The sequence below is a fragment of the Arachis hypogaea genome, chromosome 12 (genome assembly GCF_003086295.3).
Source record: "Arachis hypogaea cultivar Tifrunner chromosome 12, arahy.Tifrunner.gnm2.J5K5, whole genome shotgun sequence".
Taxonomy (NCBI): Eukaryota; Viridiplantae; Streptophyta; class Magnoliopsida; order Fabales; family Fabaceae; genus Arachis; species Arachis hypogaea.
The window spans coordinates 66785929-66811453 of record NC_092047.1 but is presented as its reverse complement, the minus strand read 5'-3'; the positions used below and the strand labels follow the sequence as shown (position 1 = coordinate 66811453).

Below are 25525 nucleotides of genomic sequence, written 5' to 3'. Positions count from 1 at the left end.
TCTATCTCACCATCTTCTACACCACAAGCACCATCTACCCATCAGATGTTCCTTCAAATTCTTGAAAGGCTCGACTGGAAAGACCGGCGAATGAGGCAAATGGAGCACCGTAACAAGCGCCAATACAACTACCTAAAGAAACTCATACTTGGTACACACCCACCTCCAGAACCAAAGGACACCCCAGACTCCCCTTCATCCAGTAACACAGGCAGCCAAGGCGAACCAGACACTGGAGCCGATGCTTCTAGCCCTCCCTTGCTCCTTACTGATGGCACCGAGGATGGTGCCAAGCTTTAAATGAGGGGAGGTCGTCCCTGACTTCCGGAGGTAACTTCTCTAGCTCTTAACACCAATTTCTTTTATTAAATAGGATAGATTGCATGTTAAATGATTGTTTGCATGTATGTTTTGCTTGGTTGAAGTAATGAGTTTCTTTTCAAGACCCTATTTTATGATATTTCACTAATTTAAATCGAAAATTTGTGTTAAACTTGTTTGGAGTTGTATTTGTAACATGAATCATAGCTAAGAACACACAACCTGTGAGACTTGAGCTTAAACGATATGGTTACATTATTTAACCATAACATTTTATTCTTGTATGTTTCCCTTTCTATAATTGTAATCTTCACTTTGTTCCATTCTATATGTCCACTATTTAGTGTATTTACATGCTTGCATATGATTGAGGCCATTATTTGATTGTTGCTCACTTATCCCAAATAGCCTACCCTTTCAATTATCTTTGTTAGCCACCTTGAGCCTTTTTAATCCCCAATTATTCTATATTTTACCACATCACTAGCCTTAAGCAGAAAAATAAGTAATCACCCCAATTGAATCTTTGGTTAGCTTAAGATAGAAATTGTGTATCAACTAAGTGTGGGGAAACTGTGGGAACATGGGTTAGTAAGGCAATGTGTTATGTTCTTACTTTGATAAAATATTGGAAATTTGGGTACCTACTCATGTGAGACCAGAAAAATTAAAAATCCATGTGCATTGATAAGTTATTTTTATTTTTTCAAAAAAAAATCAATAAATAAGTAAATAAATAAGGGGACAAAATTACCCCAATGCTAAGTTAAGTTAAGGAAAAGATCAATGCATATGTGATAAAAATTAAAAGAAAGGTTGATGCATGAGTATGAGATGAAAAAGTGGGAATATTGGGTAGCTAGGTATGATTTTAGATTTACATAGAGCGTGTGTGCGTGTGTTAGGTTAGAGCTTAGGTTAGTCAAAGATTCATATTATAGCTCACTTGGCCATACATGTATCCTCACCCTTACCTTAACCCCATTACAACCCTGAAAAGACCTCATGATGTTTGCATTGGTATACTAAATTGTGTTGATTGGTTAGATAAAGAATAAAGCTTTAGAAAGCATTACTAGAGAAGAGTAGAGTGATTAACCCTAGACACTTGAGAGATTAGAGTGATATACACTACTAGTGAGGGTTCAATGCTTGATTCTATGTTCCCTGCTTTCATGAGCTATCTTCTTACACGTTTACTTGTCTTTACTGTATGATTTGAATTAGTGAAATCTGAACTATGTCTGTCTTGGAGAACTTGCTTACTTTTAACCAAGTAGACAGAATTATTTTAGCGTATAGTTGCATTCATATGTAGGTTGCATTTCATGAGTCTTACTTTCCCTTATTCATTCTCTTTGTCTCCTTGAGCTTAGCATGAGGACATGCTAATGTTTAAGTGTAGGGAGTTTGGTAAACCACTATTTTGTGGTCTATCTTGTGTTGAATTGAGTGGTTTTTATCAACTCTTTACTCACTTATTCATACTATTTGCATGATTTTACAGTTCCTTTCTAATAATGCTCTATGATTGAAAACCTGTTTCCTAAGCCTTTAAATTGTGTACTTTTAATATCCTCTCATACCATTCGATGCTGTGATCCATGTGTTAAGTGTTTCAGACTTCATAGGGCAAGAATGGCTTAGAGGATGGAAAGGAAGCTTGCAAAAATGGAAGGAGCACAAAAAATAAAGGAGGCAACCAGCGAGAAGCGACGCGCAAGAAATTGAAGACATTGAATGCGAGTTGTTCGTCATGTATCCTCAATATTAGCTCTCCTCGCTCCACATCTATGAGCGCTCTGGCTGTAGCTAGGAATGGTCTTCCCAATATGATTGGGTGAAGGTGACTCTCTTCCATTTCCAATATGACAAAGTCTGTAGGAAGGAAGTAGTTCCCAACCTTTACTAATACGTTTTCCACCACTCCTACTGCTTGTTTTTGAGTTTTGTCAGCCAGCCTGATGACCACATCTGTGGGCATTAGCTCATTGATCTGCAACTTCTTCATAAGGGATAAAGGCATTAAGTTGATGCTTGCTCCCAGGTCATAGAGTCCTTTGTCAAACATTGTTTCTCCTATGGCACAGGGGATGTGAAAACTCACTGGGTCCTTCCTTTTTGTAGGCAACTCTGGTTGAATGAGAGCACTACACTCCTTATTCATCACTATTATTTGCCCTCCCTTCAGTGAGCTTTTCCTGGTCAGCAACTCTTTCATATACTTAATGTATGAGGGCATTTGTTGGAGAGCCTTGATGAATGGTATGTTCATATCGAGAGATGCAAATATGTCAAGAAACCTTGAGTATATTCTCTTTTCTACACCACCTTTGAGTCTTTGGGGAAAAGGTGCATAGAGTCTCAGCAGCTCCTTCTGTGAAATTTTGGTTTCTTGGTGATCCTCTTTCTGTTTCTCTGCTGATGTGTCTCCAGGTTGTTCTAATAGTTTGTTCGGCTCTTCCTCAGTCCCTTTATCACTTGTAGTGACCATCTTGCAGTCTTCCCATCTTACTTTCTTTGCTTCACCTCTCGGGTTTTTCTCTGTGTCACTTGGGAAGCCGTCAGTGGGTTTGGGAATCTTCTCAGAGAGGTATCCCACTTGAAATTCTAGCCACTGAATGGTGTCTTCCTGGTTTTTGAGATTAGCTCGCACCTTCTCTTTAAACACCTTGTTATCTTGGATTTCCTTACATATGCCTTCAAGTAGAGTCTCAATCCTTGATAGTCTTTCTTCCGATGATGGTGAGTTGAGATTGGAGGGATGAGAAGGGCCATTTTGGCTTTGGTATGGATGTTGAGGTGTGTTGTTAGGTGGGTGTTGATATGATCTCTATGTGGAATGTTGGTGAGCTGCATTGTTATTGGGGTTGTGGCGTCTCTGATATTGGCCTTGGTCTTGTTGATTTCCCCACCCAAAGTTTGGGTGGTTCCTCCAACCAGGATTGTAAGTCTTGGAGTATGGGTCATGGTTCTACCTAGGTGGATTTCCAATGTAGTTGGCTTGTTCCTGATCACCCTCTGCTTTTTCATTCACTTCTTCTCGAGCTGCTGTTGAGGTGGTGATTGCTGCTACTTGGTTCCTCTCCATCTTCTTGGTAAGGTCAGCCAGCTGCTTGGTAATCAGCTTGTTCTGGGCTAGCAGTGCATCCACATTGTTTAGCTCCATTACTCCTCTAGTGTTGCCCCTTTCAGAGGCATAGAAGTAGTCATTCTCAGCTACAATCTCAATGACATCTATGGCTTCTTCAATGGTCTTTTTCTTGTTCAGAGATCCCCCGGATGAGTGGTCTACTGCCTTCTTTGATTCATAAGAAAGACCTTCGTAGAAAATGTGTAATTGCACCCATTCATTGAACATATCTGGTGGGCACCTTCTTGTCAGATCCTTAAACCTCTCCCATGCTTCATATAGAGTCCCACCATCTTGTTGCCTGAAAGTTTGAACCTCAGCTCTCAACCTGTTGATTCTTTGAGGAGGATAGAATCTCGCCAAGAATTTGTTCACCACATCTTCCCAGGTTGTTAAGCTCTCCTTCGGGAAGGATTCCAGCCATTTAGATGCCTTGTCCTTGAGTGAGAAGGGGAATAGAAGCAGTCTATAGGTGTCAGGATGAACACCATTAGACTTCACAGTATCATATATCCTCAGGAAGGTGGTTAGATGTTGATTGGGGTCTTCTTGGACACCTCCTCCGAACAAACAGTTGTTCTGAACAAGGGTGATGAGCTGTGGCTTTAGTTCAAAGTTGTTGGCATGTATGGTTGGCTTTTGGATGCTACTTCCACAGTTTCCTGGGTTTGGATTGATGTAAGATCTCAGAACTCTTCTCTCTTGCCCAGCATGATGCACTGGGCCTTCTCTGCTATAGTTGTGAGCCTCTTCTTCATGATGGTTCTCTATATTCTCATCCATGTCTGGTTCAAAATACTCCTCTTCTTCCTCCTTACCAACTACTCTCTTTCCTCTTGCTTCCCTCCTTAATCTAAGGAAGGTCCTCTCAGGTTCAGAATCAAAGGAAGTTGAAGCTCCACTTCTTCTACCTGTCATACAACCAATAAGGCAAAAGCAAGAAGGGGGTAGATGCAGAGAGTATTCTTGTTAGAAATGCTGTTAGTGTGAGTGATGCAATATATCAAACAGTTAGTGGGTTAGTGAACTAAATTGTAAACAACTAAGAAAAGGTTAGGGGAAAAGGAAGAAAACAGCTAAACTGAAAGTGAATTACCTAAATGAAATCAAACAAAAAAAAAAATGCTCAATCTAGTTATCCACCAATTTAATCATTGTTGATGCAAAATCAATCCCCGGCAACGGCGCCATAAACTTGATGCACGGAAACTTGTCTCTCAACAAATTTCCCTCGGCAAATATACCGAATTGTCGTCAAATAAAAACTCACAATAGAGTGAGGTCGAATCCCACAGGGATTGATTGGTCAATCAACTTTAATTAGAGGAATGTTCTAGTTGAGCTAAGCAGAATTTAATTTGAGAATTGCAGGAAATTAAATGGTGGGAAAGTAAATGGCAGAAAATGTAAATGCTGGAAATAAAAAGCTGAATATAAATGACGGAAAGTAAATTACAGAATCTTAAATGGGGAATGGGGAATTTAGCATGAAAGTAAATGGCAGAAAGTAAAGAGAATGGGTGATGAGAGAACTTTTGCGTAGTCTAGAAATTTGTGGATAAATCCTCGTTGCAAGTATAGTTTCTAAACCTTCAAAAGTCCTTTCATACAAACGTTTTAGTTGTCACAAGTAACAAACCCCTTTGAAATTGATAACCGAGTATTCAAACCTCAGGTCGTCTTCTCAAGGAATTGCAGGGAGGTATGTTCTTATTATTGGTTATGAGTTTTGTAAATTAGGGGTTTTAGAAAGTAAGGGAGCAGTATGTTGCACAAAAAGAATAAAATAAGATAGTAATAATAAAATAAACTTTTGGCAAGGTATGAAGACTGGAGGTCCTATCCCAGTTATCCTTATCAATTGTAATGAGAATTGGATTTTTCTCCCACTTTATTAACCTCTAACTATGAAGGTAAGTTAAGTGGATGAATTAATTCTTGAAGAATTATAATTTTCAATCAACAATGAGTTTGATAACTCAAGAGTCACCAATTATTTAACCAAAGCCAAAAGGGGAGAAATTCTACTTGAATGAAAATAACTTGGATAAACACAGGGCATTAATAAATTAAAGAGAGCAATCATAAATCTGAAATACTTCAAATTATATTAAATAAAATGTTCAAATCATAACATGGGAATTCATAAATTAAATTGAGAAAGTAAATAAAAATAAAGAACCTGGGATTGAGAGTCACTCCTAAAACTAAGAGAAATCCTAAATCCTAATCCTAAGAGAGAGGAGAGAACCTCTCTCTCTAAAAACTACATCTACTCCTAAAATTGTAAAAATGAGAGCCTCCTTATGAATGGATGCAGTCCCCCACTTTATATCCTCTAATCTGTGTTTTCTGGGCCGCAAACTGGGTCAAAAATAGTCCAGAATTCGCTAGTTTTAAATTTTGCCACGCTGGATTTCCGTCACTGCGACGCGGCCGCATGGATCACGCGGTCGCGTCACCTAGCTTTAAAAGAACTATAGCATATTATATATCAAATCGAAGCCCCGGACGTTAGCTTTCCAATGCAACTAGAACTGCGTTGTTTGGACCTCTTTAGCTAAAGTTATAGCCATTTGAGTGCATAGAGGTCAGGCTGGACAGCTTAGCAATTTCTCCAACTTCTTGCATTCCTTCCACTTTTGCATGCTTCCTTTCCATCCTCCAAGCTATTCCTGCCTTATAATATCTGAAAACTCTTAACACACATATCAAGGCATCTAATGGTAATAAGAGAGGATTAATAATAAGCAAATATAAGATCAAAGAAGCATGTTTTCAATCAAAACACATAATTAGGAAGGAAATATAAAACCATGCAAATAGTATGAATAAGTGGGTAAAGAGTTGGTAAAAACCACTCAATTGAGCACAAGATAAACCATGAAATAGTGGTTTATCAATGGGTAAGATCAGAAATGGGGAATTCATTGAGCTTAGGAGATATTGCATTCTCCGGATCAAGTTCATTTTCATCTCTTCCTCAATCAATGCATTCATTGATCTCCTTGGCAATCTTAAGTGATTGAATTCCAATTCCTTGGTAATTCAATCTCAAATCTTGATCAATAGCCAATTCCTTGGTCTAATTGCTCATGAGAAGAGATAAAGTATGGTCACTGATTATACCACATGTATTTCCAAATCAAAGTATTGGGAGAATTATATGTCACCATATCCGCCCAACCCCCAATTTGGTCCAACATGAGAAAGCATTTCTAGCATGATCCCTTCATTCCTCTTCCAAGGTTCCGAAGAGATCCAAGTATGAATAGCTTCTTTTCCAAGACAACTACCCAATTGGATGAAGATTGAAAGCTTTCTAGTAAAATCAAGAGAAAAGAAAGAAGAAGAGTAATGAAAACTATTATTGATCCATCAAATTATAACAGAGCTCCCTAACCCAATGAAAGGGGTTTAGTTGTTCATGGCTCTGGGAATGGAAAACAAAGATGGAGAATGTATTCTGAAAAGTAAAACTAGAAGTTGCAGAGAAAGTAAAATTATACAGAGAGTAGTCCTCTCAATCCAAAAGCTTTTTTTTCTAGTTCAAAACTATTCCTATTTATACTACTCTTCTGATCTTCTAGTTGGCTCTCCAAGTCTTGGATATGGGCCTTAGCATCTTGAGTTGAAGCAGTTATCATCTTTAGTGGGCTCAGCTTCACTTGCAAAGAAAGTGTGCAGTAGGCATGGACTTTAGCTTAGGGCATTAGTGGTGTTAACGTTAAGTGAAAATGTGGGGTCGAGAACGTTAGTGACAATCACCTTTTTCACTAACGTTCCTAACCCAAAATGGTCCACATTAACTTCAACGTTAGTGGCACTAACGTGACCACTAACGATGCCTCTTGGCCCTTCGCAAACGTTACTGGGGTTTACCTTTCCCAATAACGTTGAGAGTACCCCCTTTCTCCTTACGTTAGAGTTCACGTTAGTATAGTTAACGTGACCTTTATCGTAGGCTTGCCAAATCTTCGAGAGCATTAGTGACACCTACCTTTTTCACTAATGCTCCCAAACACACCTTTCCCACGTTAACGTGACCACTAACGTGGTGTTGATTGCCATCTCCAACGTTAGTGACAAAGGTGAGTGTCACTAACGTTGGCTCATCCTTGCTCCTTCCACGTTAGAGTTCACGTTAACTAAGTTAACGTGGCTCTTAACGTATCCAATATGGGCTTATTCCAACGTTAGTGACAAAGGTGAGTGTCACTAACGTTGGCATTGTCTTCCTCTTCCACGTTAGAGTTCACGTTAACTGAGTTAACATGACTCTTAACGTAGCCAATTGCACTTTTGGAGTGTTAGTGGCACTCACTTTTACCACTAATGCTTGGAGCTTCCTTTTCCTCCACGTTAACTACCACGTTAATGTAGTTAACGTGGTAATTAACGTGGGCTATGATGGCTTCGAAGACGTTATTGGCGATCACTTTTCTCATTAACGTTGCAAGCTAGCTCCCATTCCACGTTAGTGGTCACGTTAGTTAGACTAACGTGGCTTTTTCTTGCTTTCTTTGTCCTGAAATCAAGCAAATAAAGTGCATCAAAGCTCTAATCCAAGTTATGAGTCATGCATTATCCAATTTGTCATTAAATTCATGCATAATTCTCATGAAATCATATAAAATTCACAATGTTTGCTTGAATCAAGATGTAAGTGAAATTCTACCCAAAATTTGCTTATTTCCTAAGAAAATGCATGAAACTACCCTAAAACAGTAAAGAAAAGGTCAGTGCAACTGGCTAAAATGCCCTGGCATCACAACACCGAACTTAAAGCTTGCTTGTCCCTAAGCAAGTACTGGAACATGAGAATGATAAATGAAATGACAAGAGGAATGAATCATTATTGTGGAAGTCATGTCCTTGGTTTTATGGGGTTTCATGTATAGCAACTTAGGTTCATTCCTTTACTGGCTTTCAGACCTTTATCATGCCCTGGAATACTTACTTAATTGCACCCTTTGAGACTTTTATTTATTGACCCCTTTGTCTTTTCAAGGTTCATTGCATCCTTAGGCTAAGTGTTCTGTGATGGGGCAACTTTTTAAAATAAGCTTTCAGCCAACACTCCCGAACCAGTTAGTTCAAGGTGCTAGGTGTTGAAACACCCCTAAGGACTTACTCCCTCAAGTCTCTCTCCCCCATACATGCACACCACAGGCACATGGTTTGTTATTTTCTTTCCTTGAGGCCTTGGTGTCCAGCACCTCTTTGGGTTACTAAATGTTCTGTAGCAAGGTTGCTCTTGATAGTGGATTTTCAGTTGATAATCCCGGGTTAGTTAACCCAAGTTACCAAGTGATGAAGCACTCCTAAGAACTTATTCATCCAAGCAGATTCTTGGTACAAGACCACTACAGACACATTGATGCCGGGGCATTTTGGCCAGTTTCACTGACCTTTTCTTTACTGTTTTAGGGTAGTTTCATGCATTTTCTTAAAAAATAAGCAAGTTTTGGGTAGAATTTCACTTACATCTTAATTCAAGCAAACATGGTGCACTTTACATGGTTTCATGAGAATTATGCATGAATTATATGACAAATTAGATGATGCATGTCTCATGATGTGGATTAGAACTTTGATGCACTTTATTGCTTAATTTCAGGACAAAGGAAGCAAGAAAGAACCACGTTAGCAACCACGTTAGTCTAACTAACGTGACCACTAACGTGGAATGGAAGCTAGCTTGCAACGTTAATAAGAAAAGTAATCGCTAATAACGTCCTCGAAGCCATCATTGCCCACGTTAAGAGTCACGTTAACTAAGTTAACGTGAACTCTAACGTGGAAGAAAGAAAGTGGAGCCAACGTTAGTGACACTCACCTTTGTCACTAACGTTGGACCAAGCTCATATTGGCCACGTTAGCCTCCACGTTAACTTAGTTAACGTGGACTCTAACGTTGGGAAGCAAAAGAATGGCCAACGTTAGTGAAACTCACCATTGTCACTAACGTTGGACTAAGCCACTTTGAGCTACGTTAACTCCCACGTTAACTATGTTAACGTGGAAGCTAACGTAGAGAAAGCAAACAATCCCCAACGTTAGTGACACTCACCATTGTCAGTAACGTTGGAATGAGCCACAATGAGCCACTATGAGCCACGTTAACTCCCACGTTAACTTAGTTAACGTGGAAGCTAAAGTGGAGGGAAGGATGATGAGCCAACGTTAGTGACACTCACCTTTGTCACTAACGTTGGAGATGGCTATCATCACCACGTTAGAAGCCACGTTAACGTAGTTAACGTAGATTCTAACGTGGGAAGTAGGGGGCATCTTGGAACATTATTGACAAAGATAAGTGTCACTAACGTTCTCGAAGGATTGGCAAGCCTACATTAAGAGCCACGTTAACTAAGTTAACGTGGACTCTAACGTAGGGGAAGGGAGGACTCTCAACGTTATTGGAAAAGGTGAGTCCCAATAACATGTGCGAAGGACCAAGAGGCAATGTTAGTGGTCACGTTGGTGCCACTAACGTTGAAGTTAACGTAGATCATCCCTGGGTTAGGAACGTTAGTGAAAAAGGTGATTGTCACTAACATTCTCGAATCCACACTCTCACTTAACGTTAACGCCACTAACGTCCTGAGCTAAATACCCTGCCTACTTCACACTTTCTCTCTGCAAGTAAAGCTAAGCCCACTGAAGAGGATAACTGCTTCAAACTCAAGATCCAAAGGCCCATATCCAAGAGTTGAAGAACCAACTAGAAGATCAGAAGAGTAGTATATATAGGGGTAGTTTTGAATTAAAGAGAAGCTTTTGGATGGAGTTGGAAATTGGAGAACTTCTCTCTGTATAATTTTACTTTCTATGCACTTCTAGTTTACTTTTCATGATGTATTTTCCATCTCTGTTTTCCATTTCCAGAGCTATGAACAACTAAACCCACCTTCATTGGGATAGGGAGCTCTGTTGTAATTTGATGGATCAATATTAGTTTTCATTATTCTTCTTCTATCTTTTCTCTTGATTTTACTAGAAAGCTTTCAATCTTCATCCAATTGGGTAGTTATCTTGGAAAAGAAGCTATTCATACTTGGATCTCTTCTGAACCTTGGAAGAGGAATGAAGAGATCATGCTAGAAATGCTTTCTCATGTTGGACCAAATTACGGTTGGAAGAATATGGTGACTATAATTCTACCAACACTTGATTTGGGAATGCATGTGGTATAATCAATGACCATACTTTATCTCTTCTCATGAGCAATTGACCAAGGAATTGGCTATTGATAAAGATTTGAGAGATTGAATTACAAGGCATTGTAATTCGATCACTTAAGATTGCCAAGGAGATCAATGAACGCATTGATTGAGGAAGAGATGAAAATGAACTCGATCCGGAGAATGCAACATCTCCTAGACCCAATGAATTCCCCATTTCTGATCTTACCCATTCTCTTTAATTTCTGCAATTTACTTTTATGAGCATCTTCCCCATTCCCATTTAAGATTCTGCAATTTACTTTCCGTCATTTATTTTCAGCTCTTTACTTTTAGCATTTACATTTTATGCTATTTACTTTCCCGCCATTTAATTTCCTGCAACTCTCAAACCAAATTCTGCTTCGCTCAACTAGAACATTCCTCTAATTAAAGTTGCTTGACCAATCAATCCCTGTGGAATTCGACCTCACTCTATTGTGAGTTTTTACTTGACGACAATTCGGTATACTTGCCGAAGGGAAATTGTTGAGAGACAAGTTTCCGTGCATCAAGTTTATGGCGCTGTTGCCGGGGATTGATTTTGTATCAACAATGATTAAATTGGAGGATAACTAGATTGAGCATTTTTTTTCTTTTGTTTGATTTAAGTTTATTTGAGTAATTTACTTTCTGTTCAGTTATTTTCTTCCCTTTCCCCTACCCATTTTTTCAGTTGTTTACAATTCAGTCCACTAACCCACTAACTGTTTGATATATTGCATCACTCACACTAACAGTATTTCTGTAGAAATTACTTTATGCATCTATTTCCTTGCTTGTGCCTTGTTGGTTGTATGATAGGGAGAAGAAGTGGGGCTTTAACTTCATTTGATTCTGAGTCTGAGAGGACCTTCCTTAGATTAAGGAGGAAAGCAAGAGGAAAGAGAGTAGTCGGTGCTGAGGAAGAAGAGGAGTACTTTGAACCAGATATGGATGAGAACATGGAAAACCATCATGAAGAAGAAGCTCACAACCATGGCCGAGAAGGTCCAGCACATCAGGAAGGGCAAGAGAGAAGGGTTCTGGGTTCTTACATCAACCCAAACCCAGGAAATTGTGGAAGCAGCATCCAAAGGCCAACCATACATGCCAACAACTTTGAACTAAAGCCACAGCTCATCACCCTTGTTCAGAACAATTGTTCATTCAGAGGAGGTGTCCAAGAAGACCCCAATCAACATCTAACCACCTTCCTGAGGATATGTGATACTGTGAAGTCTAATGGTGTTCATCCTGACACCTATAGACTACTTTTGTTCCTTTTCTCACTCAAGGACATGGCATCTAAATGGCTGGAATCCCTCCCAAAGGAGAGTTTAGCAACCTGGGAAGATGTGGTGAACAAATTCTTGGCAAGATTCTATCCTCCTCAACGGATCAATAGGCTGAGAACTGAGGTGCAAACCTTCAGGCAGCAAGATGGTGAGACTCTATATGAAGTATGGGAGAGGTTTAAGGACCTGACAAGAAGGTGTCCACCAGATATGTTCAATGAATAGGTGCAGCTACACATTTTCTATGAAGGCCTTTCTTAAGAATCAAAGAAGGCAGTAGACCATTCATCCGGGGGATCTTTGAACAAGAAGAAGACCATTGAGGAGGCCATAGATGTTATTGAGACTGTAGCAGAGAATGACTACTTCTATGCCTCCGAAAGAGGCAACACTAGAGGAGTGATGGAGCTAAGCAATGTAGATGCACTGTTGGCCCAAAACAAGCTCATTACCAAGCAATTAGCTGACCTCACCAAGAAGATGGAGAAGAACCAAGTAGCAGCAATCACCACTTCATCAACAACCCAAGAAGGAGAGGATGAAGAAGCAGAGGGTAGTCAGGAGCAAGCCAACTACATTGGGAATTCACCTAGGCAAAATCATGACCCATACTCCAAGACCTACAACCCTGGTTGGAGGAATCACCCAGACTTTGGGTGGGGAAATCAACAGGATCAAGGCCAAGATCAGAGACATCACAACCCCAACAACCATGCAGCTCACCAAAATTCCACACAAAGATCATATCAACATCACCCTAACAACACCTCTCAACATCCATACCAAAACCAAAACAACCCTTCTTATCACTGCAATCCCAACCCACCATCATCTGATGACAGACTCTCAAGGATTGAGAAACTACTTGAAGGGATATGCAAGGAGATTCAAGACAGTAAGGCATTCCGAGAAGAAGCGCAGTCCAATATGCAGAATCAAGACGCTGCCATCAAGAAACTTGAGACACAAATTGGCTACCTATTCAAGCAAATTCCCAGCCACAACCCTCGCAGCGATACTGACTCAAACCAAAGGGAGGAGTGTCAGGCTATCACCCTCAGAAGTGGAAAGGAATTGAAGGAGACTCCCAAGCAACCACAAGAGAAAGATTCAGTTGGAAAGAAGGAGGAACAAGATGAAGTTCAAGTCCCCACCTCCAACTCACAAAAAAAGGAAGGAGAGCTGAAGCCATATGTTTCCAAAGTCCCATATCCTCAACAACTGAAGAAGAAGGGGGGATGACAGCCAGTTCTCCAGATTTTTAGAAATCTTCAAGAAATTACAGATTAACATACCCTTTGCTGAAGCAATAGAGCAAATGCCGCTCTAGGCCAAGTTCTTGAAGAAATTGATGACTAAGAAGAGAAGTTGGAAGAGCAACGAAAATGTGATACTAACCGAAGAATGTAGTGCTATCATTCAACATGAACTACCCCAGAAATTGAAGGATCCTGGGAGCTTCCAGATCCCTTGTATTATAGGGGAGATAAGCTCTATGTGACCTAGGAGCCAGCATAAATCTGATGTCAGTAGCTATGATGAGAAAAATGAAGATCGAGGAGGCTAAGCCAACAAAAATGACCCTAAAACTGGCAGACCGATCGTTCAAGTTCTCTCATGGTGTAGTAGAAGATTTGCTGGTGAAGGTGGGGAATTTCATCTTCCCAGCAGACTTTGTGGTGTTGGACATGCAGGAGGAAGCCAAGGCCTCCATCATCCTGGGAAGACCATTCTTAGCTACTGCTGGAGCTGTCATTAATGTCCAAAAAGGTGACCTCACCCTGAGATTACACAATGAAAAGATGACATTCAATGTGTTCAAAGCCATGAGTTACCCACCAGAACAATTGGGAGAATGTATGAGGTTGGACTCACTGGAAGATGCAGAGCAAGAGAGCTTTGAAGAAGAAGAACCTGAAAGGTTGACAGAGGAGGAATCAACGTCTAGTGAAGAGGCCGCAATAGCAGAAATCCATATACAAGGTGAACCAAAGGAAGAGAATGAAAAGTTAGAAGCACCAAAACTTGAACTCAAGGCACTGCCACCCACTCTCAAATATGCATACTTAGGCGAGAATGAAAGCTACCCAGTGATCATAAACTCATGTTGGAAAAGAAGCTATTCATACTTGGATCTCTTCTGAACCTTGGAAGAGGAATGAAGAGATCATGCTAGAAATGCTTTCTCATGTTGGACCAAATTGCGGTTGGAAGAATATGGTGACTATAATTCTACCAACACTTGATTTGGGAATACATGTGGTATAATCAGTGACCATACTTCATCTCTTCTCATGAGCAATTGACCAAGGAATTGGCTATTGATCAAGATTTGAGAGATTGAATTACAAGGAATTGTAATTCGATCACTTAAGATTGCCAAGGAGATCAATGAACGCATTGATTGAGGAAGAAATGAAAATGAACTCGATCCGAAGAATGCAACATCTCCTAGACCCAATGAATTCCCCATTTCTGATCTTACCCATTCTCTTTAATTTCTGCAATTTACTTTTATGAGCATCTTCCCCATTCCCATTTAAGATTCTGCAATTTACTTTTCGTCATTTATTTTCAGCTCTTTACTTTCAGCATTACATTTTATGCTATTTACTTTCCCGCCATTTAATTTCCTGCAACTCTCAAACCAAATTCTGCTTCGCTCAACTAGAACATTCCTCTAATTAAAGTTGCTTGACCAATCAATCCCTGTGGGATTCTGGTGCACGAAATTGTGATCTAAAGCAACAGCGCCAAAAACTCTGTACGCACGTCTTAATAAATCATTTTTCATTCACAACTTCGATACAACTAACCAGCAAGTGCACTGGGTCGTCCAAGTAATAAACCTTACGTGAGTAAGGGTCGATCCCACGGAGATTGTTGGTATGAAGCAAGCTATGGTCATCATGTAAATCTCAGTCAGGCGGATAATAATTGAATATGGAGTTTTCGAAAATAAATAATAAGTAGATATAAAATAAAGATAAAAATACTTATGTATATCATTGGTGAGACTTTCAGATAAGCATATAGAGATGCTTTCGTTCCTCTGAACCTCTGCTTTCCTGCTGTCTTCATCCAATCAATCCTACTCCTTTCCATGGTAAGCTTTCTGTAAGGGCATCACCGTTGTCAATGGCTACATCCCATCCTCTTGTGAAAAAGGTCCAAATGCTCTGTCACGGCACGGCTAATCATCTGAGGTTCTCGATCATACTGGAATAGGATTCACCCTCCTTTTGCGTCTGTCACTACGCCCAGCACTCGCGAGTTTGAAGCTCGTCACAGCCATCCCTTCCCAGATCTTACTCGGAATACCACAGACAAGGTTTAGACTTTCCGGATCTCAGGAATGGTCATCCATGGGTTCTAACTTATACCACGAAGACGCTAATAACTCGGACTCGGTCCCCTGTATTATACATCCAAGAGATATCCATTCAATCGAAGGTAGAACGGAAGTGGTTGTCAGGCACACGTTCATAGGGGAATCATGATGACTTTGTCATGATCATCACATTCATATTGAAGTGCGAATGAATATCTTAGAAGCGGAATAAGTTGAATTGAATAAAGAAACAGTAGTACTTTATATTAATTCATGAGGAACAGCAGAGCTCCACACCTTAATCTATGGAGTGTAGAAATTCTACCGTTTGAAAATACATAAGTGATGAAGGTCCAGGCATGGCCAAATGGCCAGCCCCTAAACGTGATCACAGGATCAAAAATACAATCCAGGATGTCTAATACAATAGTAAAAAGTCCTATTTATACTAAACTAGCTACTAGGGTTTATAGAAGTAAGTAATTGATGCATAAATCCACTTCCGGGGCCCACTTGGTGTGTGCTTGGGCTGAGCTTGAAGTTTACACGTGTAGAGGTCATTCTTGGAGTTGAACGCCAATTTGTAATTTGTTTTTGGCGTTCAACTCTGGTTCGTGACGTGTTTCTGGTGTTTAACTCCGGACTGCAGCGTAGAACTGGCGTTCAACGCCCTTTTGCGTCGTAAAAACTCGGCTAAAGTATGGACTATGATATATTACTAGAAAGCCCTGGATGTCTACTTTCCAACGCAATTAGAAGCACGCCATTTTGATTTCTGTAGCTCCAGAAAATTCACTTTTAGTGCAGGGAGGTCAGAATCCAACAACATCAGCAGTCTTTCTTCAACCTCTAAATCTGATTTTTGCTCAAGTCCCTCAATTTCAGCCAGAAAATACCTGAAATCACAGAAAAATACAAAAACTCATAGTAAAGTCCAGAAATGTGAATTTAACATAAAAGCTAATAAAAACATCCCTAAAAGTAACTAGATCTTACTAAAAATATACTAAAAACAATGCCAAAAAGCGTATAAATTATCCGCTCATCACAACACCAAACTTAAATTGTTGCTTGTCTCCAAGCAACTGAAAATCAAATAGGATAAAAAGAAGAGAATATACTATAAATTCCAAACTATCAATGAAACATAGCTCCAATCAGATGAGCGGGACTTGTAGCTTTTTGCCTCTTGAATAGTTTTGGCATCTCACTTTATCCATTGAAGTCCAGAATGATTGGCATCTATAGGAACTCAGAGTTCAGATAGTGTTATTGATTCTCCTAGTTCAGTATGTTGATTCTTGAACACAGCTACTTTATGAGTCTTGGCCGTGGCCCTAAGCACTTTGTTTTCCAGTATTACCACCGGATACATAAATGCCACAGACACATAATTGGGTGAACCTTTTCAAATTGTGACTTAGCTTTGCTAAAGTCCCCAATTAGAGGTATCCAGGGTTCTTAAGCACACTCTTCTTTTGCTTTGGACCTTGACTTTAACCGCTCAGTCTCAAGTTTTCACTTGACACCTTCACGCCACAAGCACATGGTTAGGGACAGCTTGGTTTAGCCGCTTAGGCCAGGATTTTATTCCTTTAGGCCCTCCTATCCACTGATGCTCAAAGCCTTGGGATCCTTTTTATTTACCCTTGCCTTTTGGTTTTAAGGGTTATTGGCTTTTTGCTCTTGCCTATTGGTTTTAAGAGCTTTTGGCTTTTTCTGCTTGCTTTTTCTTTTTATATTTTTTTCGCCTATTTTTTTCTGCAAGCTTTGTATTGATTGCTTTTTCTTGCTTCAAGAATCATTTTTATGATTTTTCAGATTTTTCAGATTATCAAATAACATTTCTCCTGTTCATCATTCTTTCAAGAGCCAACATATTTAACATTCATGAACAACAACTTCAAAAGACATATGCACTGTTCAAGCATTCATTCAGAAAACAAGAAGCATTGTCACCACATCAATATAATTAAACTAAGTTCAAGGATAAATTCGAAACTCATGTACTTCTTGTTCTTTTGAATTAAAACATTTTTCATTTAAGAGAGGTGATGGATTCATAGGACATTCATAACTTTAAGACAAAGTTACTAAATACTAATGATCATGTAATAAGACACAAACATGGATAAGCACTTAACATAAAGAAAGCGAAAAACAGAGAATGTAAGAACAAGGAATGAGTCCACCTTAGTGATGGTGGCGTTTCCTTCTTGAGGAACCAATGATGTCCTTGAGCTCTTCTATGTCTCTTCCTTGTCTTTGTTGCTCCTCTCTCATTGCTCTTTGATCTTCTCTAATTTCATGAAGGATGATGGAGTGCTCTTGATGTTCCACCCTTAGTTGTCCCATGTTGGAACTTAATTCTCCTAGGGAGGTGTTGATTTGCTCCCAATAGTTTTATGGAGGAAGATGCATTTGAGGTATCTCAGGGATTTCTTGATTTGCAGCCACATGTTCTACCACTGAGCTATAGACCCTTGAGATGAATCTTTCCATCTCCCATGACTCGGAGGTGGAAGCCTTTGTCTTCCCTTCCCCTTTTCTAGAGGTTTCTTCGGTCTTAGGTGCCATCAATGGTAATGGAAAAACAAAAAGCATATACTTTTACCACACCAAACTTAGAATGTTGCTCGCCCTCGAGCAAAATAAGAAAGAATAGAAGAAGAAGAAGAAGATATGGAGGAGATGGAGGGATGTATATATGGATGTGAGTGGTGAATGGAAAACAGAAGGGATGACCATGAATGGAAAGAGAGAGAGTGAGGTGGGTGGGGATCCTGTGAGATTCACAGATCCTGAGGTGTCAAGGATTTACATCCCTGCACCCATTAGGCATGTAAAACGCCTTTGCATACAATTCTGGCGTTTAAACGCCGAATTGATGCTTGTTCTGGGCGTTCAGCGCCCAGATGCAGCATATTTCTGGCGTTGAACGCCAGCCAGATGCTTGCTTCTGGCGTTCAGTGCCAGCTTTCCTCACTGTGCATTTCTGGCGTCTGAATGCCAGGATGCTGCTTGTTTCTGGCGTTCAACGCCAAAAATATGCTCTGTTCTGGCATTGAACGCCAAACAGATGCTCCTTACTGGCGTTTAAACGCCAGTAAGTTCCTCCTCCAGGGTGTGATTTTTCTTCTGCTGTTTTTGATTCCGTTTTCAATTTTTATATTTATTTTGTGACTCCACATGATCATGAACCTAATAAAACATGAAATAACAATAAAAATAAATTAAAATTAGATAAATAAAAATTGGGTTGCCTCCCAACAAGCGCTTCTTTAATGTCAATAGCTTGACAGTAGGTTCTCATGGAGCCTCACAGATGTTCAGAGTATTGTTGAGACTCCCCAACACCAAACTTAGAGTTTGGATATGGGAATTCAACACCAAACTTAGAGTTTGGTTGTGGCCTCCCAACACCAAACTTAGAGTTTGACTGTGGAGGCTCTGGTTGACTCTGTTTTGAGAGAAGCTTACTGTGCCTCTTTTCCATGTTTACAGAAGGATGTCCTTGAGTTTTAAACTCAAGGGAGTCCTCATTCAATTGATGAACTAGTTCACCTCTGTTAACATCAATCACAGCTCTTGCTGTGGCTAGGAAGGGTCTTCCAAGGATGATGGATTCATCCTCATCCTTCCCAGTATCTAGGACTATGAAATCAGCAGGGATGTAAAGGCCTTCAACCTTTACTAACACGTCCTCTACTTGTCCATAAGCCTGTTTTCTTGAATTGTCTGCCATCTCTAATGAGATTTTAGCAGCTTGCACCCCAAAGATTCCCAGTTTCTCTATTATAGAGAGGGGCATGAGGTTTATTCCTGACCCAAGGTCACACAGAGCCTTCTCAAAGGTCATGGTGCCTATGGTACACGGTATTAGGAATTTTCCAGGATCCTGTTTCTTCTGAGGCAATGTCAGTTGATCCAGATCACTCAGTTCATTGGTGAACAAGGGAGGTTCATCTTCCCAAGTCTCAATACCAAATAATTTGGCATTCAGCTTCATGATTGCACCAAGGTACTTGGTAACTTGCTCCTCAGTAACATCTTCATTCTCTTCAGAAGAAGAATACTCATTAGAGCTCATGAAGGGCGTAAGGAGGTTCAATGGAATCTCTATGGTCTCTAGATGAGTCTCAGATTCCTTTGGTTCCTCAGAAGGAAACTCCTTATTGATCACTGGACGTCCCAGGAGGTCTTCCTCCTTGGGATTCACGTCCTCCCCTTCTTCCTTGGATTCGGCCATGATGGTTATATCAATGGCCTTGCACTCTCCTTTTGGATTTTCTTCTGTATTACTTGCGAGAGCACTAGGAGGAGTTTCAGTGATCTTCTTACTCAGCTGGCCCACTTGTGCTTCCAAATTTCTAATGGAGGACCTTGTTTCATTCATGAAACTTACAGTGGCCTTAGATAGATCAAAGACTAAGTTTGCTAAATTAGAAGTATTTTGTTCAGAGTTCTCTGTCTGTTGCTGAGTGGATGATGGAAAAGGCTTGCTATTGCTAAACCTGTTTCTTCCACCATTATTAAAGCCTTGTTGAGGCTTTTGTTGATCCTTCCATGAGAAATTTGGATGATTTTTCCATGATGAGTTATAGCTGTTTCCATAAGGTTCACCTAAGTAATTTACCTCTGCTATTGCAAGGTTCTCAGGATCATAGGCCTCTTCTTCAGAAGATGCCTCTTGAGTACTGTTGGATGCAGCTTGCATTCTATTCAGACTCTAAGAAATCATATTGACTTGCTGAGTCAATATTTTATTCTGAGCCAATATAGCATTCAAAGTATCGATTTCAAGAACTCCCTTCTTCTGAGGCGTCCCATTACTCACAGGATTCCTCTCAGAAGTGTACATGAACTGGTTATTAGCAACCATATCAATGAGTTCTTGAGCTTCTGCAGGCGTTTTCTTTAGGTGAATGGATCCACCTGCAGAAGTATCCATTGACATCTTAGCTAATTCAGACAGACCATCATAGAATATATCCAGGATGGTCCATTCAGAAGGACACTTTTTGGTCAGTTGCTTGTATCTCTCCCAAGCTTCATAGAGGGATTCACCTTCTTTCTGTCTGAAGGTTTGAACATCCACTCTAAGCTTGCTCAGCTTTTGAGGAGGAAAGAACTTGGCTAAGAAAGTCGTGACCAGCTTATCCCAAGAGTTCAGGCTATCTTTGGGTTGAGAGTCCAACCACACTCTAGCTCTGTCTCTTACAGCAAAAGGGAAAAGCATGAGCCTGTAGACTTCAGGATTTACTCCATTAGTCTTAACAGTATCACAGATCTGCAAGAATTCAGTTAAGAACTGAAAAGGATATTCAGATGAAAGTCCATGAAACTTGCAGTTTTGTTGCATTAGAGAAACTAATTGAGGTTTCAGCTCAAAATTGTTTGCTCCAATGGTAGGGATGGAGATGCTTCTTCCATGTAAATTGGAATTAGGTGCAGTAAAGTCACCAAGCATCCTCCTTGCATTATTATTATTTTCGGCTGCCATCTCCTCTTCTTGTTCGAAAATTCCTGACAGGTGCTTGCTGGCTTATTGTAATTTAGCTTCTTTTAGTTTCCTCTCCAGGGTCCTTTCAGGTTTTGGATCTGCTTCAACAAGAATATTCTTGTCCTTGCTCCTGCTCATATGAAAAAGAGGGAACAGAAAAATAATAATAGGGATCCTTTTTACCACAGTATATAGAGATCCCTGTGTGAGTAGAAGAAAAGAAGAAGAAAAAATCTGAACTCAGAGAGAGAGAGGGGGTTCGGATTTTTGGTGAGTGAGGGAGGGATGTTAGTAGATGAATAAATAAATAGAAGGAGATGAGAGAGAAGGATTTTCGAAAATTATTTTTGAAAAATGGTTAGTGATTTTCGAAAATTAAAAGAAGAAATAAATTAAAATTGAATTTTGAAACAATTAGTTAATTAAAAAGAATTTTTGAAAAAGAGGGAGATATTTTCGAAAATTAGAGAGAGAGAGAGAGTTAGTTAGGTAGTTTTGAAAAAGATAAGAAACAAACAAAAAGTTAGTTAGTTAGTTGAAACAAATTTTGAAAATCAATTTTGAAAAGATAAGAAGATAGGAAGTTAGAAAAGATATTTTAAAATCAAATTTTTTTGAAAAAGATATGATTTTGAAAAAGATAAGATAGAAAGATATTTTTTGAAAAGATATGATTGAAATTAGTTTTGAAAAAGATTTGATTTTTAAAATCACAATTAATGACTTGATTCACAAGAAATCACAAAATATGATTCTAGAACTTAAAGTTTGAATCTTTCTTAACAAGTAAGTAATAAACTTGAAATTTTTGAATCAAGACATTAATTGTTGATACTATTTTCGAAAATTATGAGATAAAATAAGAAAAAGATTTTTGAAAAATATTTTTATAATTTTTGAAATTAATTAAGAAAAATGAAAAAGATTTGATTTTTGAAAAAGATAAGATTTTTAAATTGAAAATTTGATTTGACTCATAAAAACAACTAGATTTTAAAAATTTTTAAAAAAGTCAATCCAAATTTTCGAAATTATGAGAAGAAAAAGGGAAAAGATATTTTTTTTATTTTTGAATTTTTATGATGAGAGAGAAAAACATGAAAATAATGCAATGCATGAAAATTTTTAGATCAAAACAATGAATGCATGCAAGAATGCTATGAATGTCAAGATGAATACCAAGAACACTTTGAAGATCATGATGAACATCAAGAACATATTTTTGAAAAATTTTCAATGCAAAGAAAACATGCAAGACACCAAACTTAGAAATCTTTTATGTTCAGACACTATGAATGCAAAAATGCATATGAAAAACAAGAAAAGACACAAAACAAGAAAACATCAAGATCAAACAAGAAGACTTACCAAGAACAACTTGAAGATCATGAAGAACACCATGAATGCATGATTTTTTTCGAAAAAATGCAAGATGAACATGCAATTGACACCAAACTTAAAATCTGACTCAAGACTCAAACAAGAAATACAAAATATTTTTTATTTTTATGATTTTATTAATTTTTTTGGATTTTTTCAAAAATTATTTGAAAAAGAAAAATAAGGATTCCAAAATTTTTAATATGAATTCCAGGAATCGTATACTCTTAATCTAAAGCTCCAATCTGAGGGTTAGGCATGGCTTACTAGCCAGCCAAGCTTTAGAAGATATTGATACTTTCCATGTATAGAGCAACTAAGTGTGTGAAAATCAACAAGCTCTTGTGATGATAAGTTGAAACCCTAGTCCAAAAGATTAGACATGGCTTACAGCTAGCCATGATTCAACAAATCATCATGAAACACTAGAATTCATTCTTAAAAATTCTGAAGAACATAATAAAATTTTTGAAAATAATTTTTAAAATTTTTTTTCGAAAACAGATGAGAAATTTTTGAAAGATTTTTTGAAAAATTTTTGAAAATAAAACAAAAATAAAATTACCTAATCTGAGCAACAAGATGAACCGTCAGTTGTCCAAACTCGAACAATCCCCGGCAACGGCGCCAAAAACTTGGTGCACGAAATTGTGATCTCAGGCAACGGCGCCAAAAACTCTGTACGCACATCTTAATAAATTGTTTTTCATTCACAACTTCGATACAACTAACCAGCAAGTGCACTGGGTCGTCCAAGTAATAAACCTTACGTGAGTAAGGGTCGATCCCATGGAGATTGTTGGTATGAAGCAAGCTATGGTCATCTTGTAAATCTCAGTCAGGCGGATAATAATTGATTATGGAGTTTTCGAAAATAAATAATAAGTAGATAGAAAATAAAGATAAAAATACTTATGTATATCATTGGTGAGACTTTCAGATAAGCATATAGAGATGCTTTCGTTCCTCTGAACCTCTACTTTCCTGCTGTCTTCATCCAATCAATCCTACTCCTTTCCATGGCAAGCTTTCTGTAAGGGCATCACCGTTGTCAATGGCTACATCCCATCCTCTTGTGAAAAAGGTCCAAATGCTCTGTCACGGCACGGCTAATCATCTGAGGTTCTCGATCATACTGGAATAGGATTCACCCTCTTTTTGCGTCTGTCACTACGCCCAGCACTCGCGAGTTTGAAGCTCGTCACAGCCATCCCTTTCCAGATCCTACTCGGAATACCACAGACAAGGTTTAGACTTTCTGGATCTCAAGAATGGCCATCCATGGGTTCTAACTTATACCACGAAGACGCTAATAACTCGGACTCGGTCCCCTGTATTAGACATCCAAGAGATATCCATTCAATCGAAGGTAGAACGGAAGTGGTTGTCAGGCACGCGTTTATAGGGGAATGATGATGACTTTGTCACGATCATCACATTCATATTGAAGTGTGAATGAATATCTTAGAAGTGGAATAAGTTGAATTGAATAAAGAAACAGTAGTACTTTGCATTAATTCATGAGGAACAGCAGAGCTCCACACCTTAATCTATGGAGTGTAGAAACTCTACCGTTTGAAAATACATAAGTGATGAAGGTCCAGGCATGGCCGAATGGCCAGCCCCCAAACGTGATCACAGGATCAAAAATACAATCCAGGATGTCTAATACAATAGTAAAAAGTCCTATTTATGCTAAACTAGCTACTAGGGTTTACAGAAGTAAGTAATTGATGCATAAATCTACTTCCGGGGCCCACTTGGTGTGTGCTTGGGTGAGCTTGAATTTTACACGTGTAGAGGTCATTCTTGGAGTTGAACGCCAGTTTGTAACGTGTTTTGGCGTTTAACTCTGGTTCGTGACGTGTTTCTGGCGTTTAACTCCAGACTGCAGCGTAGAACTGGCGTTCAACGCCCTTTTGGGTCATCTAAACTCTAAACTATTATATATTGCTGGAAAGCCCTGGATGTCTACTTTCCAATGCAATTAAAAGCGTGCCATTTTGAGTTCTGTAGCTCCAGAAAATCCACTTTGAGTGCAGGTAGGTCAGAATCCAATAGCATCAGCAGTCCTTCTTCAACCTCTAAATCTGATTTTTGCTCAAGTCCCTCAATTTCAGCCAGAAAATACCTGAAATCACAGAAAAACACACAAACTCATAATAAAGTCCAGAAATGTGAATTTAACATAAAAACTAAAAAAAATATCCCTAAAAGTAACTAGATCTTACTAAAAACATACTAAAAATAATGCCAAAAAGCGTATAAATTATCCGCTCATCAGATTCGACCTCACTCTATTGTGAGTTTTTACTTGACGACAATTCGGTATGCTTGCCGAAGGAAAATTGTTGAGAGACAAGTTTTCGTACATCAAGTTTATGGCGCCGTTGCCGGGGATTGATTTTGTATCAACAATGATTAAATTGGAGGATAACTAGATTGAGCATTTTTTTTCTTTTGTTTGATTTAAGTTCATTTGAGTAATTTACTTTCTATTCAGTTATTTTCTTCCCTTTCCCCTACCCATTTTTTCAGTTGTTTACAATTCAGTCTACTAACCCACTAACTGTTTGATATATTGCATCACTTACACTAACAATATTTCTGTAGAAATTACTTTCTGCATCTATTTCCTTGCTTGTGCCTTGTTGGTTGTATGACAGGGAGAAGAAGCGGGACTTCAACTTCATTTAATTCTGAACCTGAGAGGACCTTCCTTAGATTAAGGAGGGAAGCAAGAGGAAAGAGAGTAGTCGGTGCTGAGGAAGAGGAGGAGTACTTTGAACCAGATATGGATGAGAACATGGAAAACCATCATGAAGAAGAAGCTCACAACCATGGCCGAGAAGGTCCAGCACATCAGGAAGGGCAAGAGAGAAGGGTTCTGGGTTCTTACATCAACCCAAACCCAGGAAATTACAGAAGCAGCATCCAAAGGCCAACCATACATGCCAATAACTTTGAACTAAAGCCACAGCTCATCACCCTTGTTCAGAACAATTGTTCATTCGAAGGAGGTGTCCAAGAAGACCCCAATCAACATCTAACCACCTTCCTGAGGATATGTGATACTGTGAAGTCTAATGGTGTTCATCATGACACCTATAGACTACTTCTGTTCCCTTTCTCACTCAAGGACAAGGCATCTAAATGGCTGAAATCCTTCCCAAAGGAGAGTTTAGCAACCTGGGAAGATGTGGTGAACAAATTCTTGGTAAGATTCTATCCTCCTCAACGGATCAACAGGCTGAGAGCTGAGGTGCAAACCTTCAGGCAGCAAGATGGTGAGACTCTATATGAAGCATGGGAGAGGTTTAAGGACCTGACAAGAAGGTGTCCACCAGATATGTT

The 25525-nt window shown here is 39.1% G+C and overlaps 2 non-coding genes across 2 annotated transcripts; one reads left to right on the top strand and one right to left on the bottom strand.

Annotated features, from left to right (window-relative positions):
• Window positions 1-3677: 3677 nt before the first annotated feature.
• LOC112731115 (small nucleolar RNA R71) lies at window positions 3678-3784 on the top strand. The gene has a single exon (XR_003166907.1). It is a non-coding gene; the product is annotated as a small nucleolar RNA R71 (small nucleolar RNA).
• A 21634-nt stretch (window positions 3785-25418) lies between these two features.
• Window positions 25419-25525, bottom strand: LOC112731678 (small nucleolar RNA R71). Its single transcript, XR_003167446.1, has one exon. It is a non-coding gene; the product is annotated as a small nucleolar RNA R71 (small nucleolar RNA).